This window comes from Armigeres subalbatus, chromosome 2 (genome assembly GCF_024139115.2).
Source record: "Armigeres subalbatus isolate Guangzhou_Male chromosome 2, GZ_Asu_2, whole genome shotgun sequence".
Taxonomy (NCBI): domain Eukaryota; kingdom Metazoa; phylum Arthropoda; class Insecta; order Diptera; family Culicidae; genus Armigeres; species Armigeres subalbatus.
Window position 1 is genome coordinate 453616997 of NC_085140.1, and position 18722 is coordinate 453635718.

General features: G+C 37.5%; 1 protein-coding gene across 2 annotated transcripts in view; it reads left to right on the forward strand.

The window, feature by feature from the left end:
- The first annotated feature begins 4237 nt into the window (after nt 1-4237).
- LOC134218233 (early growth response protein 1) overlaps nt 4238-18722 on the forward strand; it is a 37773-nt gene continuing 23288 nt past the window's right edge. For both annotated transcript variants that reach the window (XM_062697158.1, XM_062697157.1), the window contains exon 1: nt 4238-4991. The gene's annotated coding sequence lies outside the window, so the exon portion shown is untranslated. The remainder of the gene's footprint in view (nt 4992-18722) is intronic.

Genomic DNA, 18722 nt, shown 5'->3' on the forward strand with positions numbered 1-18722 from the left:
CGATCAAATACGAATCAAATGTTTATCCTGAGACAAATCCTTGATAAATTCCAGCAGTACAACTTGCAGATACATCATCTGTTTATTGATTTCAAGGCGGGGTACAATTCAGTGAAACGGAATGAATCATGGCAAATTGTGCTAGAATATGGTTTTCCGGCGAAACTGATACGGCTGATTCTTGTAACGTAAAAGGGGTTGCGGATGAAATATCAACATCATTTGTTATCTTACATGGATTGGAGCAGGGTGATGCACTTTCGAATCCACTGTTCAATATAGTGCTAGAGGGAGCGATTAAGAGCAAGATTACCGGTGGTGAGTTTGAGCCGTTTGGCAGCGCAGTATCATTACTTGACACTTTACCGGTCGCTACTAAACGCGCTGCTATAACAGTAGCGCGACTGACAGGTGACCAAATTTGGTAGCGCGATAAGAGCGCTGCTATTTGATGAACTGTCAACTGTCAAACGTCACCGGTACGGAATACAGCAACCAAATTGAGAGCCGAAAATAGTGACCGATACGGAAACGAGTGACGAAACTAAAATGAAAGCGCTGCGCGGGTGATTAAAATGCTCGCGACCGATAATGATGCTCTAAGAGAGCTGGTGTGCAAAAAAGCGGTACCATTATCACAAGATCGCATATGCTCCTGGGCTTTGCGGACGATATCGATTTTATCGGGATTGACTGCCGTGCCGTGGAAGAGGCTTTTGTTGCCTTTAAGAGGGAGCGAGGATTGGACTCAAGATCAATACCAGCAAAACGAAGTACATGGTCGCTGGTGGTGGTAGTGAAATGGTGCTGGATGGTGAAAAATTTGAGGTGGTTGAAGTATTTGTGTATCATGGAACATTAGTGACGTGCGATAATGATGTTACCCGCGAGATGCAAAAGGCGTATAACAGCTGCCAATAGGGCTTATTACGGACTTCGTAACCAGCGTTCCGTAGTCTACAAACGAAGTCAAAATTCGCGCTGTACACTACTCTAATTCTACCGGTGGCTTTATACGACCATGACAGGTGGACGTTAAAGGGGGCTGATCGGAAAGCTTTAGGATTACTTAAAGGTAAGGTGCTGCGGACAATACCTTCGGTAATTGATACAAACAAAATTGATTATATTGAAAGTAAATGTAAGAATTGCTAAGTCTGTGTGTGTAAAACATTTCCTAGGAAATTTTTAAAGGAACTTGTAAAAGGATTCTCAAAGGAATCCCCAAGTGATATACCATGTAAATTTTTGTGAGAAGTTCTGAAAAAAATCCCAACACAATCTTAAAACAATTTTTGGAACAATTCTTTTGGAATTTCTAAAGCTTCTCTAAAGAAGTTACCGAATAATAATTAAAAAAGAATTCCGTAAGAAATTTCCGAAAGAATTCTTCAATAAATTTCCAAAGAAATTCCTAAAGAAATTCTCGAAAAGATTTTTAAAAGAATGTCTGAAGAAATCTCCAAAATACTTTACGAAGGTATTCCCGAATGATTTTCTCAGAAAATTATCAAAGGGGTCCCTATATCATTTTTACATCACATGAAAAGATATTTGAACTTTTATATAGTTTACCAACTATTTTTCCTGATGCCGACATCAAGAATATTCCAAAACATTATAATTTTCTTTACCTGCCGCCAGTAAAATTTATTAAAAATTCACGTAACTTTCACCTGACGTTCTGGTGCAATTCTAATTGGTAAATTGTACGTTTATCACGTGATTCGTATCTGATTGGAGCTTTCAAAAGTCTACCTGAATTTTCAGTTGAAATGTACGTGCATAATCGGTTGAGTGTTTGAATACATAAAGGTAGGTCCAGGAATGGTAAGGGTCTGAATCATTTGTAGAATTAAACTGAAATTAAACTTAAAAGTGACATTTCAATAATTATCGAATAACCCTGCTCGCAGAGCAAGATTACTTTTGACAGATATCGAATCATTTTGCATCGATGTCTTATTGGAATTGCGGTGTAGCACCAGCCATTCTTATGACCCGGTCACTTCTCGATTTTCTAATTTTCTGTCATTTATAGACGAATCAAGTAAATAGACAGATTCTACAGCATAGGAGATCATTTTAATGCTTTCAATAAATTCTAGACAAGATGTAATTAAAATCTGATTGATGTATGATACGGAAAAAGTTCCGAACTGTATGATAGATACGTTTTTGGGAAAAAATCAAAAAATTGAGATAAGCTTCCAGATATGTAATTCGGAACTTTTTCCGTACCGTACATCAATCAGATTTTAATTACAATTTGTCTAGAATTTATTATAAGCATTTTAAAATCATCTCCCTATGCTGAGCTGTAGGATCTGTCAAAGTTAACACCGTCGTGTGTCTTCTTCTTATTTTTACTTGGATTCGTCTATAGCCTATTCAGATTACGCCATTAATGACATAATAATTGGCGTTTCAGGGTAAATACGCTTTATGATGTCATTATTTACGTAATATTCCATACATTTTGCGCTGTCAAAAGATACCCGCTAAAAAGAGTCATGAAGAATTTATTACGAACAATTATTACGAGAGAGCTTTCGTTCTAACTGAGATGCAGGGAGAAATTCAACAAAACAAAACTGACAAGCGTCACGCTCTCTTTGCCAGAGAGAAAATTCTCTCTGTTTTCATTTCGTTTCGTAGTTGACAGTCATTCTCTTTCTGTCGCAGCGGGAATGCATGTTAGATGGAAATCTTCTGAGCGCTGAAGAATAACTCGGATTGTGATGGTTTTGTGGAAAGCATTTTATATGATGAAAAATAATGATGATAATTATTTATTCTCCACTTATTCAACATAAATTGTTTAAAAACAGATGCTCTCTAGAATTAACATGAAGTATTTAACTTAAACCTAGATTTAATAGAACAAATCGAATAAATTTTCAAAGTTCAAGGGCCAATGCGGAAGACAATTTAAAACGTAGGAATGGTTGTAAAACGAATATATTTGATGAATAAACATGATTATATAAATTGTTTCAATTCTGCTCCTTGAATGGCTTAATATACTTTGGATTTCAACATTTTACACGTGGGACAACTGTACGATTTGAATGGGATGTATATTTATATAAAGTAGAATAACCTTAAATAAAACATGGATTGGTAATGCATTATTTCATCCAAAATCCAGTTTAAATTATATCACATTCACACGATTCGATTTTGTTAGAAGCTGTATCATTGATTGTCGAGTAGAACGCAATGGTTCAGTTTCCATTTTTGAAAAAAAAAATTACTGAGTTGCCCTTCATACATGGAGATACTGGTGGAAATACATTTTAGTTCGATAATATTTCTTGAAAATTGGTCCAATCGTCCTTTTTATTTATTTGTGAGAATTCTAAAAGTAACTAAATTTTTCTATCAAATCTCCGTTCGATCATAGTACAGAATCAAAATACTTTTTATACTTAAAATAAATTGAGGAATAGTCTGATTCCCCGAAGAACGGCGCATCCAACTAATGAATTATCATTATCCTTAATGAGAGCTTCAAATATTCTTCGAAAATCCTTTTCATATTTTTTTGTAGAAACTTTGTTCAGATTGTCGCCACACAAATGCTTGATTTCGCAAATTAAATTTTAAAACTCTCCTTGAATTCAACCCTGTATTAGCGTGCAAATGAGCAAACATGGAAACGTCAAGATATATTATCTTGCTGCAGTCTGAACACCTCGTAATAATTGGATACCCTCTCACTTAACAAAGTCATAAATAGCCCAATCTGAATAGGCTATTAAGTTTAATTTTCCAAATGAGACAGACACTAATGCTACGTTTTGACAGGGCAACAGGGAACAACTAAATTGAATACATTTGACTTGCCAAAAGTTGAACATGTTCAACTTTATTTTCTTTCAAGTGAATTGAATTAAGGTGTTTACACGATCAATTCGCGTTCGATTCAAGCGACATGCTCAATTCACTTGCCTTGTCTATATGTATGTAGCATAAGTATAAATAAATGTGACACTAACATAATTCTAGGTAAATTGAAATAAATTCATGACGAGTTCCAATATATTACGAATGTTGATGGTTTAACATGTCAAATCAACATTTCAATCTATTCCATTATTCCCGTTTGCTGAAGCTGGGTCAGCCTATTGCACGCTCGTCGCACTTCCCATCTATCCTATGTAAACCGGCTGAGAATCGCTCTCGCGAAGCAGCATCGCTCGATGGCGATCGCGAATATATCGCGCGGAAAAGCCTTTCTCCTGTTCATTCTCGATCCAGACCATGATCGAGCAGCAGTAGCGTGAGTCTGCCATCATCATCTGTTCGGGCTCCGAGGTCAGAAAAGTTCTGTGTTGGCAAAGAAAGCGTCCTGCGCACCGAAAGGTTCGTCGCTTAGATCGCATTGAAGTCTCTTGTCTTCAAGCCGCCCAGGCGGACACGTGCTGGTTCATCCAATTAGCGGTAAAGTTAGGCCAAGATTAGAACCGAACCAATTCGAGTGCAAAATGATCATCTGGTCGCATCAGTTCGAGGGCAAGTGAAAGAATGTGAAATGGGAACCGTCTACTAGTTTATTCCGCTTAAATTGCGTGACTAGCATAGAATCGACTGAACTCTATCTGGTGATATCCAATAAAGGAGGAAACTAATAGACAAACCAGGTGCAACAGTTGTGGGGGCAAAACAGAAGAAAAAGTCATTCAGTGTTGAATTCAAACGCTCGCCGTAGCAGATTGACCGCATCATAGAAACGAGCTGAAAATCGAAGAACAAAAATTAGATTAGCAGGTTCATCTGGGGGCTTATGCGTGTGGGCTGGGCAATCGGAGTGGCAGAAGCAACAGTATATACGCAAAGAATTCGATCTTCGGAAAGCATCGCACATAAAAAAGGTGTATAACGTTGTTAGTTGCAATAGTGCGGAAAGCAGGATAAAAATAATAGTGAGCGGCTTGCAGAGCTACTGAGCGGTTGCGTGGAACCACAAGAATTGAGATATTATTAAGGTATGTATATCTGTCTTACGTCAGCAGAGAAATAGATTTGTAAATTTCTTGAGTAAATATATCAAAAGTAGGACGTAATGGATTTACATTTTTAAACTTATTGTAATTCATTATCATGACATAGTTGGATCTTATTTGATAGATCAATAAAAATTATCTAAAAAGTGTGTGCCCACAATATTCTTTTATTATTTTTTTAAGCATTGAAATTTTCTCAAATTACTGAGAATTTAGCATAATAGCCTGTTGATTAGGGCTTCCATTTCCGGGAAGGAAATAAAACTACTAGTCCTTTCATAACTGAATTCAAGGTACAAATTATAGTTTTCGATTAACATTAAACTCTGTTCTCCTTAAAGAAATTGTAACATACGTCATACTAATGTTTCGCTTTCAAGAGAAATATCTCCATATATCATTAAGAAATAAAGTGGAGTTGCTAGTAAATAATTATAGTGATAAAGTTAATATTATGATTAATAACCCTAATAGAGCTCTATAAAAATGGGATTGCTAGTTAAGTGTTCGTTGCTATCCTAAGCGGATTGGTGAGAGTTGGTACCAAGTTTAAAAACTATGGATTTTTTTTATGGATTGAACGTTTTGTTTTTCAAGCCATTTGATTACTTTTCTGGAACGAAAATCTGATTGACAAGATTCTTACTTTTGTGATTGTTTATAATTACCACGTCCGTAAGCGAAAAAAAATCGAGATAATTATTTCAGTTTGATGGAAAATGTAACAGTTTTCTTATATCGAAACAGTTCACTGAATTTTTTATGATCTCAAATGTATTTTTGATAATGGCTATATCAAATGTTATGACAGGAGAGCATATGTTTCGTACGAGTCACAGTTTTGGTGATAAAATTTCAATAAGTAGGGTAAAAGTTCCGATAGTCGTGGTTGCTCCTATAGTTGCGGTAGTGTAGTTTTTAGCAAATCTACATATCAAACGTAGCAACCCACATTGTTGATCAATTAGGCGAACTGTCACGATACGAAACAGATGACAACAGCTCAGGAATACACTTGAAATCGGTAAATAAGCCTCAAATACCTTATTTTTTACTGGCCTTTGCACCAATAGTTGCGGTAGTGTTCCTATAGTTGCGAGTCCCGTAAGAAAACAATGGGATTCGCAACTATAGGAACACGAAACAAAAAACACCACAACTATTGGAACATTGTACCAATAATTGGAGGATTGATTTCAGGCAACAATGATAGGCTTCTTTGCGATGGGAACATATTTCTCATAAAACAAAGTTGACGAGCTTCTAGATACACTCTAAAGGTAAGTGAAATGAAGTATCGTTTAGATGTGAGTAATAAAATAGTAATGGCGCATGCTTATTACCTCCACTATTGGGTCTTTTACCCTATGTCCACATCAAGACTGCTTGCTTTTTACGGCCAAAGTTATAAATGTGATCCATACAAAATACTCCTCAAAAATCAATATGTAAAAATATTTTCAAATAAAACTGATTTTCGTAAGGAAAGTAACGTTTGATCGATCAAAGTAGGGTTCATTTGCAAATTACATAACGTCGAAATAAACAATTTTCTACCACCACCCACCCCCTTTTTACAACTTTGATCTCGTGCTTGAAGAAGACTGGCGCCTTTTCGAGGTTTTCCATTCCGGAAGTTCCCTTAACGTTTAGAACATATTCAGCCAAAATGTGTTGCGTTCAAAGAAATGCTCATTTTCCCTATTACTTGCCTTCCCCATAACCTTTCGAGCTTTGTAGCAATTCACTGAAATTTTCACACCAAATCGAGAATTGCTTTTAACGTAATAGCAATAAAAACAATTCAGTAACTTACCACCGGCCATCTTCGCTTTCTCTTACTGGCGATACCGAAAACATGTAATCAAAACAAGGTAGGCTGGTAACAAAAGCTATGCTTCAAAAGTGACGCGTTTTAAATGCTACATATTAAACAGAAAACCAGGCTACTTCACTACTACCATTAATATGCATAGTAGCCTGATTTTCTGTTTGATGTTTAGCATCACATACTAAAGACATGGCTGTCTCAACACGTATGTAAACATTCAGTTTGAATTTAAACATATAGCGTCACTACTATCCTCGCACGAGCTGAACCGACACAATGCTCTATGTTTTATCATAATTGTAATTTTTGTTACGATCCTAACTTGTTTTAGTTGCATTATTCCGGTATCGACAATAGGAGAAAACAAAGAAAGGAAAATGGCGAGTTACTGAATTTTTATTACTACTACGTACTACGTTAATTCTACAAATGAACCTTTAACGCAGGGATTGAATCCTAAAGAGAAAGAGCAAGTCTCTCACTTATCATCTCTGTATACATATACGATATGTAGCATACCGCGAGAAACTTTTTTCGCAAGCTGTCATGATAGTGAACTGATTCGGGATGTTATACCCCATGATAAATTTCTTTTAGAAAGCTCCAAATGTGGGGAGCACTGGCTCTGATGATGCATTTCAACTTGTTCTACACAGCTGTGCAATAACCAACACGAAAAGAGCGAAAACAAAGCGAAAATCACCATTTTTCTGTGGGGGCTGCCTATCCGATTCTGTTTTTTTCGCACTTGTATACAAGTTTGATAAATTTGTTATCATGGCTTGTTATGATTCGGAACAGTTTTTGTCTCTCTTTTATCGTTGTTCGTTATCTATTGAGAGCGATTTCTGCAAACCCTGCTTTAACGTCAAAAAACGCTTTATCGATCAGCCTACTTTGATCGATCAAACGTTTCTTTACTTTACGAAAATCGGTTTTATTTAGATATATTGATGGTATCAGGGTGGCCACTGAAAGTCGATTTTCAAATTCCCGGTTTTTTCCCGCTTTTCCCGGTAATTTTTGTCAAATTTTCCCGGTTTAAATTTAACATGAAAAAAAATCATGGTGAGAATTTGTATACTACTTGATATTTTATTTTCTGACCAAACTGGAGGCCAGTTTTATATTGAAGCAATTAATAATTTGTAACGAACCTTTGAAATAGATACATTAAATTACCAACAACGTGTTATACGATTGTGCCATGCAGTTTTAATCAATATCGTATTGTAATTCTACATTGGCACCTAGTTACAATTATTTGATTCTTTTATTAGGTGCAGAAAATTTGTATTTTTTTTCTTGCATGCACAACTTTTGTTAGTTTCTGACAGTGACAATGGAAATTGCATGCCAGTCTAGTATGGTTCTTCCCTCTTAGAGCATAATGTTTACAGAAAGCAATAAAACGTATAGTATCTTATAGTATAGCCGACATCTTTTTAATGTTCAGCTCTCACTTTGATCTATTTCAAAGAATACCTTCATGAGTTCCATCAGTTATTTTTTAAATCATCGCAAAATTATGTATGAGGAAAGACACAGTTCTTTCTAGTAAATTAAATTTAATCACAGTTTTAAACTTAGCAATGAAGTAAGTAAATCACTGTATAACCTCATTCTAGTAATTGGCGCTACTTTATTTAAAAAATACAGAATTTTTAAACAACTAATTTGAACACAGATTTAACGCGAAGACAATCTTCGTTTCCGATCAAAATAATTATTCAGTTTTCTAAAAAAAGATTTAAACACATTTTAGGCAATCAAAACATTCCATTCGTAATTTATTCAATTTTACTTTTTGAATTCCTAGAATTAATGTCTAGAAAGTCTTGGATTTTTTATTGAAAACTTTGAACGTCCTAATTCAATATTAGTATATTGAAATGTCCTAAGCTTTGGAACTTATTCATTAATCCCCGTATAACAAATTAAAAAACTGTCTTAGAGTATCTCTTTCACCATCATAACCTTCTATTATATTACGTTAGTTGTGGAAAAATACTAAACTAAAGATATTTTACTCTTTACAATATTACAGACATATTCACGTAGTATTAAAAAATTATCATTTTCAATGGTTTGTAGAATTCTCAAATATAATTCCAAACAACTCTTGAACATGTATTAAAATATATATTATTTACCATATTCATTTATTTTCGAATTCTGTTCAATTGGAAATCACATACAAATAACAGAAGTACAAAGGCAAGCTTGGACATTAGAGGAATAACATTCATTCGAATGAAATGAATATCTTGATATTCGATTCTATGCTTTTATGCCTTACATTATAATATTTATGACATATGGCCGGGGTTCTACCAAATCACACCAAGCGCGAAAAAAGTACTGACATTTGTAAGCAAGTTTATGTTGAACAGATTTAGTTGACCATTAATCGTATAGGTCCTATACAATAGGATATCTCTCAACCCCATAACTGAGGATATCCTACAACAAATATACACACGAATTGATTTAAAATAATTTCCGTTTCCTTAAAATATCACAAGTCAGTCAAAAAGCCGCTTACTAGAAATTGGAATCAAAATGATCTAGTGACAACACAAATTGGATCTGGGAAAAAGATACTTATTTTTTATACCTCATGAATATTAAAGAGTAAATCTTTCCCTTTTGTATCAACTTCATTAAAAACTTTGAAGAATTTTGAATGTAAGTTGCCAAAAAATATTTTTTCCCGGTTCATGTCCTGAATTCCCGGTTTTTCCCGCTTTTTTTCCCGGTGACTTCAATTTCCCGTCTTTTTCCCGCTTTTCCCGTTTTTCCCGGTTCGGTGGCCACCCTGTGGTATGGGTATGGGTCACATTTAGAACTTTAAAATGAACACCTTTTTGTTGAAAATCCATGGACCTATCTCGTTTATTTATAAAATTACGGCCGTTTTTCGATAAAAAAACATCATTTTTCCAAATCAAATAAAACGCTTTAAACAAAAAACGCTCTCTCAGTTTTCCCACTATAAACGAAGAAAATTATGAGCCTTTGAATAGAACTGGTAGAACCATGTAGAGCCCCGACCAGTTGAACTTAGGATTACAAAAAGTGTAAAATATTTATTTTGAAATTCTTAATATGCTTACTAGGGTGGCTTATTTTAAGTTTTTTGATGGGCCACCGCTTATTCCGTTTTATTTGATGTCCTGATGCTCTAGACAGAATTTCAGCCAAATCGATCAGTGTTTGGGCGGTGCTAAATTCATACGGAAAAATGTATGAAGAAGCATCGAAGAATAGTAGTTTTGTGCTATATGGCACCATTTACGATGAAGAACTATGCTACTGATTTAACTCTCGTAGAATTTAATAATACAAAATGTTATGCTGAAAAACGCGAAAAGATTAGAGGTTACCCGACGAAGTTATTAGCATTTTGATGAAGTGCTGAATTGAATTGCTACAGTCGACGCTCTACATCTCGATATCTCTCTTAATGTCGATGGGTTTTCTCGGTCCCTTCAATTTACATCTCTATAACATTTAAATCTTGTGGGCAGCATGTCCAAGGGCTTGACGATCCCCCCAGGCCATCTGCGAGTTGTGGGGCTTGCCTAGGATGTGGTGAGGTTTGACATTGGGCCCAGTTAAATTCCTATAAAAAGCTGCATGTATGTGCAAGTAGGCAGCACCGAAGCGACCGTGTCAGGTGGGACACAAAACCAGGAGGGTGAAACGCCTGTCATCCGCGGTACAATGGCACTCTACCCAACATCGTTTTTGGTACTTCTGTTTTTGGTACCCAGTTTCTTGGTAGTATACCCGAGTTCAGCGCTCATTTCGGGTGATTGGTTCGTACGCAGCTGGTGCTAATTATCGGCAATTAACTTCTCCTGGCGAAAACTTGCAATTAGTTGAGGTACATCGAGCCTCGAATCGAGCCTTTTGTGTTTGTATGGCTTCTTTATGTCGAAAAATAGCTCGTCGATACTTCCGAAGTTATGTTTTCATGAATTAAACGAAATTAAAACAGAAACATTGTGCGCCATATTGAATGAATGGTGGGTAGGCGTATCAGCCTTCTCTTCAGTCCCTTGCACAAAACAGACCTGACACGACGGCCCTCCGACGAGACAGGAGGTTTTCGCAGGCCCAAAAAGCCGCCTGGAAAACCAATAATTACGAGCAATATAAGAGATAATGCGACTCGATATAATCGGCAACGACCTAGGCGACGAATAAAGGATCACGATTGGAAGCTTGGAACATGGAATTGCAAGTCGCTAGGCTTTGCAGGTTGCAACAGGATAATCTACGATGAATTACATCCCCGCAACTTCGACGTCGTGGCGCTACAGGAGATTTGCTGGACAGGACAGAAAGTGTGAAAAAGCGGGCATCGAGCGGCTACCTTCTACCAAAGCTGTGGCACCACCAACGAGCTGGGAACCGGCTTTATAGTGCTGGGTAAGATGCGCCAACGTGTGATTGGGTGGCAGCCAATCAACGCAAGGATGTGCAAGCTGAGAATAAAAGGCCGTTTCTTCAACTATAGCATCATCTCACACGAAGGGAGACCCGACGATTCTACGCACAGTTGGAGCAGACATACGATGCATGCCCACAGTAGTGGGACGTAAAAATCGTCGTCGGCGACATGAACGCACAGGTAGGAAGGGAGAAAACGTATAGACCGGTCATCGGACCGGATAGTCTGCACACCGTATCGAATGATAACGACCAACGATGCATAAACTTCGCAGCCTCCCGCGGAATGGTAGCCCGAAGCACCTTCTTTCTCCGCAAAAATATCCACAAGGCCACATGGGAATCACCTAACCAAAAAAAAACGTAAAACCAAATCAACCACGTTCTAATCGACGGTAAATTCTTCTCTGACATCACGAACCTCCGCACTTACCGCAGTGCGAATATTGAATCTGACCACTACCTTGTTGCAGTATGCCTGCGCTCAAAACTCTCGACGGTGTACAACACGCGTCGTAGAAGAACACCGCGGCCTATCATTGTGCGGCTACAAGACGGTAGACTAGCTCAAGACTATGCGCAGCAGCTGGAAGTGGCACTCCCAACGGAAGAGCAATTAGGCGCAGCGTCTGTTGGAGATGGCTGGAGAGATATTCGATCCGCCATTGGAAGCACCGCAACCGCTGCACTAGGCACGGTGCCCCGGATCAGAGAAACGACTGGTATGACGGCGAATGTGAGCAGATGGTTGAGGAGAAGAATGGAGCATGGGCTAGATTGCTGTAACACCGCACAAGGGAAAACGAGGCACAATATAAACGGGCGCGGAACAGACAAAACTCGATTTTCCGTCGAGAAAGTTTCCAACCCAAAAACATCCTAGATCGGACCGAGAATCGAACTCGCCATCTCCGGATTGGCAATCCTTCGCCTTTGCTCGCAAGGCTACTAGGGACGCAACATTTGTTTATCTATTCCAAGACGGCATACAAAAGCATAGAGCTATACTGCCGTGAATCGCAAGTCAGTCCTATCTGTATATGGATGCCATATACAGATAAGACTGACTTGCGATTCACGGCAGTATAGAAAATCATGGACGAGAAAAGCTTCCCGGGAAGATGGATAAAAGCAACGATGAATGATGTGCACAATCTCGGATGAACACTCCAGTTCGTTTGAATCCTGCTGGATACTACGACAAAGTGATGAACTTTCGTGTCTGTTGTTCAATAGCTAGAAGGTGAAATGCGAAAAATCGGGTGTAATATCCGAGGTACGATTTTCAATAGATCCAGTCAATTTGATTGTTCCACGGATGGTCCAGCATTTGAAATGGTGTCAGATCTGTAAACCCATCTGAAACTTGAGGTGAATGCTTCAAAGCGGTAATGGGCGGAACCGCCCAAGAAGCAATGTTGCGATCGACGGAAACACCTTCGAGATGGTCGAGGATTTCGTTTACGAAAAATATACGCATATCATCTGTGGAAGTTCGGGCTCCAGAAGAAACTGCAATCATAAAACTTTTACCATGTTGTAAGCACTCGGGATATTCGGGAGATGAGTGCTTGGGATTGCTTTTGGCGTTGTGCAAGAGAACTTTGTGTGGGGTTGATGAATGAATCACTGAGCTAACCCAACTCTAACGTGACGAACATGGGGCGCATCCAAGGGTGGACCTCATTCTACTGTGGATTGTGGCCAATTGTTTATACAGTTTTAAATATTTTGATGTGTTTGCTAAATAAATGAAATGAAGTTAAAACGTTACTTGGACATAGCTCATATCACTAAACAAATTAATCTAGATTCATGTAACTACTTACTCGGATCTAATAACGAAATAAGTTCGTGTGATCTCCAATAACTTCGAATATCCCACAAAGCTATCTGCATATTCTATTGAGACCTCAGTATCGTTTTCCTTTTTTTAAACTTCAAATATCCTTTTCTTCGAGAATTGCAAAAATAAATAATTGTTGTAGCTATAGAGTCATAAGTAAGTCTTAAAAAAGTTGAACCAAAAATTTCTTATGCTTTTGGTAATCGTCTTCTCGATGCTGCTTTGTAGCCTCGCATAAAACCACTAAATCCCTTGGTTCCTTTATGCATTAAAGCTCAGATTACTGTAACGGACCGTTACTAACGGTACGCATAAATGCAATTGCCCAATTTCCGAAAAACAAAAAGAGTGCTATATTTGCATCTGAACTTTTATGCACTCGTTCCGATCCAGTCAAAAAAAGTATGCCTTGCAAGCCAAAATGATCGTGTCGCGGTTTTACAATCTGAAATGCGGTAACGGTTTTTTCTTCAGCTCAGTGTCATAGTTTCTCATTTAAGCGCCAGAATAAATACATCATCCAGTCAGCAGGCGTCAGCCAAGAAGAGGTCACCGAGTGCATTATCGCAGCTTGGTGGATTGATCTCAACGTTTAACTCTTGATTTGGGAAAACTTTGGGTGGTTGTTTATATGTGATGTATACAACTGATTAACATAAGAAATGCAGCATCAAAACGAACAAAGATTCTCAAGCGCAACTACTGTTCAAAGTACGTTTTTATTCATTGATGAATATTCAAGGTGTGTTGAGAAGTCCTCATCTTGCTAAGAAAACATTCTGCTACCTACTAGAGAACTCTCTAGGAAGCAACATATTAAACGATCATTAAGTTGACCTTCGCCCAATATCACATTTAACATAATTTCAAGAGGGCGGCTCGAGTTTTTGTCCGAATTTACTGTTGTTTATTTCTTATGTATACATTATTTATATGCTACTCATTAAAGAGGTTGTTAATATCTTTTTTCACCTCGCATAATTTTCTGTTGAATATTAACAAAGGGGTTTTCGCTTTAAAGTGTGTACTTTCAATTCTATTTTGGCGGATTTTGGTGTTCGTTTGAGCAATTAAACAGAAAGACGAGGCAAATGCATAAAGATGTAAAGAACATTCCTTCCGATAATTACCCCACGTGAAGCAGATTAACCGAGGAAATTACCCATTAAGTAAAAGTGCGCAAACTGTTTCGAGTTCGGACATCAAGCGTATGAAACTGATAAACTTCTGGTGAAGCATAGTAGGAAAGAAGTTTTTTTTATTACAATCACAGTTGGATTGTTGGATACAATAGAAGCCGCACACGTCAGAAGGAACCTTAACTGCGATCTTTGATTATTTTTTAATTCTTCATTTAATTATTTTTCAGCCCATCTGAGAAAATGATGCTTAGCTAGGTTTTGTTGTATTATATCCAAGGGCGGGTATTTAAGACCAATTAAGCTTAAAATTGGCGAATAGAAATTCTTTGTTCATATACAAAAAAACACTTCTCATAAAGTCATCAGCCTGTTTAGCCTAGAACAATAGGCACCGAAGTATTTTAGGAAGCGTCCAGAAATTACGTAACGCTTAGAGGGGGATGAAGGGTTGTGTGAAGTGTGACGATCCTTATGCAATTTACAGAACATTTAGCATAGCTTAGCTAGCTTAGCCTTGACTTAATAGTAGAATACACATATCAATGGTTGCTACCAGAATCAGTGAAATTGCACAAAGAATCAACTGAATGATTGACTGGGATTGTTCAACGGATCTCTGTGTGCAAGTTTCTGTGACTCAAATATCCAAACGCTCAGTAACGGCACCGGCCACGTCCATGCAACTAGTTATTGGTAGGAGTTTTTAGCTTTTTGAAGAACGTCTTCGTATCCACAAAACCCACAGGAAAAATCATCAATTAGTCGGTAGGATCTGGAAGCACTCTGATGAATGATGCGTGCCAGTTTTTCTTATAGACAATGACTACTGTTACTCGGCCGCACAAAGCAGAACGAACTAACTTAGTCTCAAACGGTCTGAATACATTTTTGTGAGATGTCAATGACTGAATGCAATACTAGTTGATTCCAGAAACAGATTTGCTGAGAGCTTTCGTTAACCTACTGACGGAATAGGCTAAAGCGTGCTTCATCAGCAATAAACAAATAATGCGTTGCGTTGCGTTGCGTTGCGTTGTAACGGAGTATTTCGTAGATTGCATACTGATAGTTGTCATGTATATTCTTTACCTTTCTTACCCCAATTGCTTATGGATTTCCATTTGGGATTCACTGCAAATCCAATTGGGGGTCCAAAATGATAAAACATGAAAGCTATCATTGCCGGCCACGCCCATCTTCTCCGTTACTAGGAAAGGGAGGGAAATGATGATATAACATCTACTTAACGAGAGGCCAGCGACTCACCGACGCCCTCATAGATGTCAAGGAATTGGATGGTGGGTAGGGTATGTGGTTTAGGAGTATCATTATAAGCAAATGATAGAAAATTTGTGGAAATACGTTGGGAGTGACTTTGCTAAGAAATTTATGTCACTCCATTATCCTTGCCGATGATTTTCTTCGGATGGGGCGAAGGTATTAGCCTTGCCCTGGCTAATAGCCTAGGTTTAAGCGCCTTTGCTCGCTCTCTGAAACGAAAAAAGAGCAAAAAGAAATTAAATTCCCCTTCCCCCCTGATATGATAATGATTTTGATCAACAAATGAATTCTATTGTCGTAGCAGAAGCAAACCCGCCTCAATACGACAGGCAGAAGCACATGTTTGTGATTCAAACGCGATCGACTGTTGTTCAATTTCGATACACATAGTTGGGTAGAGAGAAAAGATTAGAAATATTGCTAAAGTAGGATTCGATGGATACGGGGAATTGACTCATATGCCACCGTTATTAGCTGGTTATGGGACAGCTTTCTCGCAAGGGCAGCTGTTGTATAATTGGTAATACGTCCGTGTTCTTAATGGAATAGTACGGGTTCAAGTCCCACCGGCAGCCGAACTCTCCCTCGCACACCTCATAAAAAACACCCTCCAATGGCAAACCCAACTATGTGCATCAAAACCAACATCCCTTCCAAAAAAGAAAAAAACCCGACCTCCCTTACAATTGATGACTTGTAAAAGCAAAAAAGTAAAAAATAAAAAATATATGTGTAACAAAAAAAATAAAAACACAGTAAAAAGAGTATATTTACATTCTTACACATAAAAACTAACGCAAAGTGTATGATGCTGTCACATTTTCATATGATGCATAAACAAATTTATTTTTGATCATCTTGTTTTAAGATCATGAATGCTCCATAATTCTTCAAGAAACAATAATTAAAAAAAAATCATTGGATGCTCCGTAGCAGTGACTCGGTATTGCAGTTACAACAGACTTGCAGACTTTTATGGCAATAAATAGGATTTTTTCTGTGAATTAGTGTACACGGTTTTATCCCATTTCCTAATAATTTATTCAATATGTTATAAAATGCAACAGATAATTTGTTTACTTAAGATGGAATTCAGAGGCCATACAATTTTAATTGAAAATAACGGATTTAATTGTAATATCAGTCTCTTGAATAAAAAGGATGAACTGTTTGTTCTGCAACAAATATGATATACCTTTTAAAAACAATCCTTCTCAGTTATTTTTTATGAACGATTTTAATAATATATTTTGAATATTTTGATACATATTTTAATATTTATATTGTTAATATTTGTCTTTTGATTAAAATCATACTTATGGAATGAGCTTTCGAATCAAAAGATAAACGAGCACACAGATCTAAGCCCATAAGGAATTATTAAATACTAATCCACTTGTCATAAGACGAGTCTGCACAATCCCATTCAACTCCACCACCCAATTGTGTCCCGGCAGACACGTATCTCGACCTCAACAGTAAGGTCGTCCTCAGTGTCTCGTATTTGACTACAAGTACGAGACACTGAGGACGACCCCACTGCTGAGGCCAAAACACGCATCCGCCAAGGCACAACCAAGTGGTGGAACCAAACGGGACTGTACAAACTCGTCCTATGACAAGTGAAGACATTCCACTAAAAAGCTCAAAATAATTTTCTTAACTAAATACTAATGTTGGTACAAGAAAGACAGAAATCAAATCGTACCATTTCTGACTTTTAAATCAGAAAATATACAGCAAATTTCTCGAACTCGAACTCGAAAAAGAATTTATTTGCAGTAACTTACCGAATAAAAAAATGTTCGCATTAACGATTGCGCCCTAACACTGGTTCTAAGCTTCGATGCAGAGTACACGAGCTTTGTTCGCCAGTGACAGGCGTATGGGGCCCTTGCATGAAAGTGTGTAACAAGTGTCAGTGTGTTGTCCAAGATTGGTGAGATTTTCGCATTTTGTAGTATTCATTTTAATTGTTTAAAAAATAAGTAAACGTTTGTAGTTGTTTAATGTTAAACGTCTCAACTACTACCACAAACCACTACACTCCAAATGGAAGGACTACAGTGCTACCGCTACTCACCACCAGGGATGCCGAGGAGAACATCGAACGTCATGGGGGTGGCGAACTCATGTGGCGAAATTCATGGGCGACAGCGGGTCAACAGCCAGAGGCTTGGGGTCAACGGTCACAATAATGACAAATTATTAGCCTGGTAATTGTCGAAAGGAAAGGTTGATTTGAGAGGCAGAAAAAGTTTTTTAGTTAGCAGAGAAGTTGGAAAATTGAAGAAGTTGGTGGAACATAAAGTTAAAAGGAGTTAGTGTGAAAACTGGACATCTAGGACCTCGCTGTTTTTGTTTTAAAACCTCCATCGCGGTTCCCTATTCCTTTCTATTCGGTTCCTAAACCTGCAAGTAAGCCTACGTGTGTGCCGAAAACCAGGCTTTTTCTCCAGCAAGTCTACGGAAATTGGGCCATGGTTCGAATATCGATCAAATCTCGCCAAACTTTTCAAAAGGACGTAAGTAAAATTTTTTTCTTGATTTATTTTGAGTACTGTAAACAAAACCTTTCATATTAGTCTGTTTATTGCACTATTCAAATAAATTTATTGAAAAATGTTACTTGGGTCCTTTTGAAAAGTTAAGTGTGAAATCAAATTTGGCATTTGGAGATTTTTGAAGACAAGAAATGTTTTTATGGTAATTCGGGAACTATCCCCTCCTTGGCAGGGGGCTCCTATGCAAATGAAACATAAATTTCTACATAACTTGAGAACTAATCATGGAAATGAAACCCAATTTTGCAGGTGGATATCATTGAAGACAAGAAATGTTTCGAAGGTGGGGCTTCCATACGTCAAAATTTAAATTGTGAATACAAGAAAGTGCTATTAGTGACGAAGTTCGACAAATCAACTAGTAATTAATAGTATTAACTGTTTGATATTAGATGCCGAACAAGAGCTGTGTTTCTTATTATTTTTAACTGAAAAGTCTATATTATTGCTTGCATACCAGTACTGTCCATAAATTCATATAATGTTTGTTTGTTTTCCTATCTACATGGGGTTGTTTTGAATTTATGGTCATAATAGCATTAAGCATTCATTGATGAGTACACAATCAAACCAGTATGCAATATTATAATG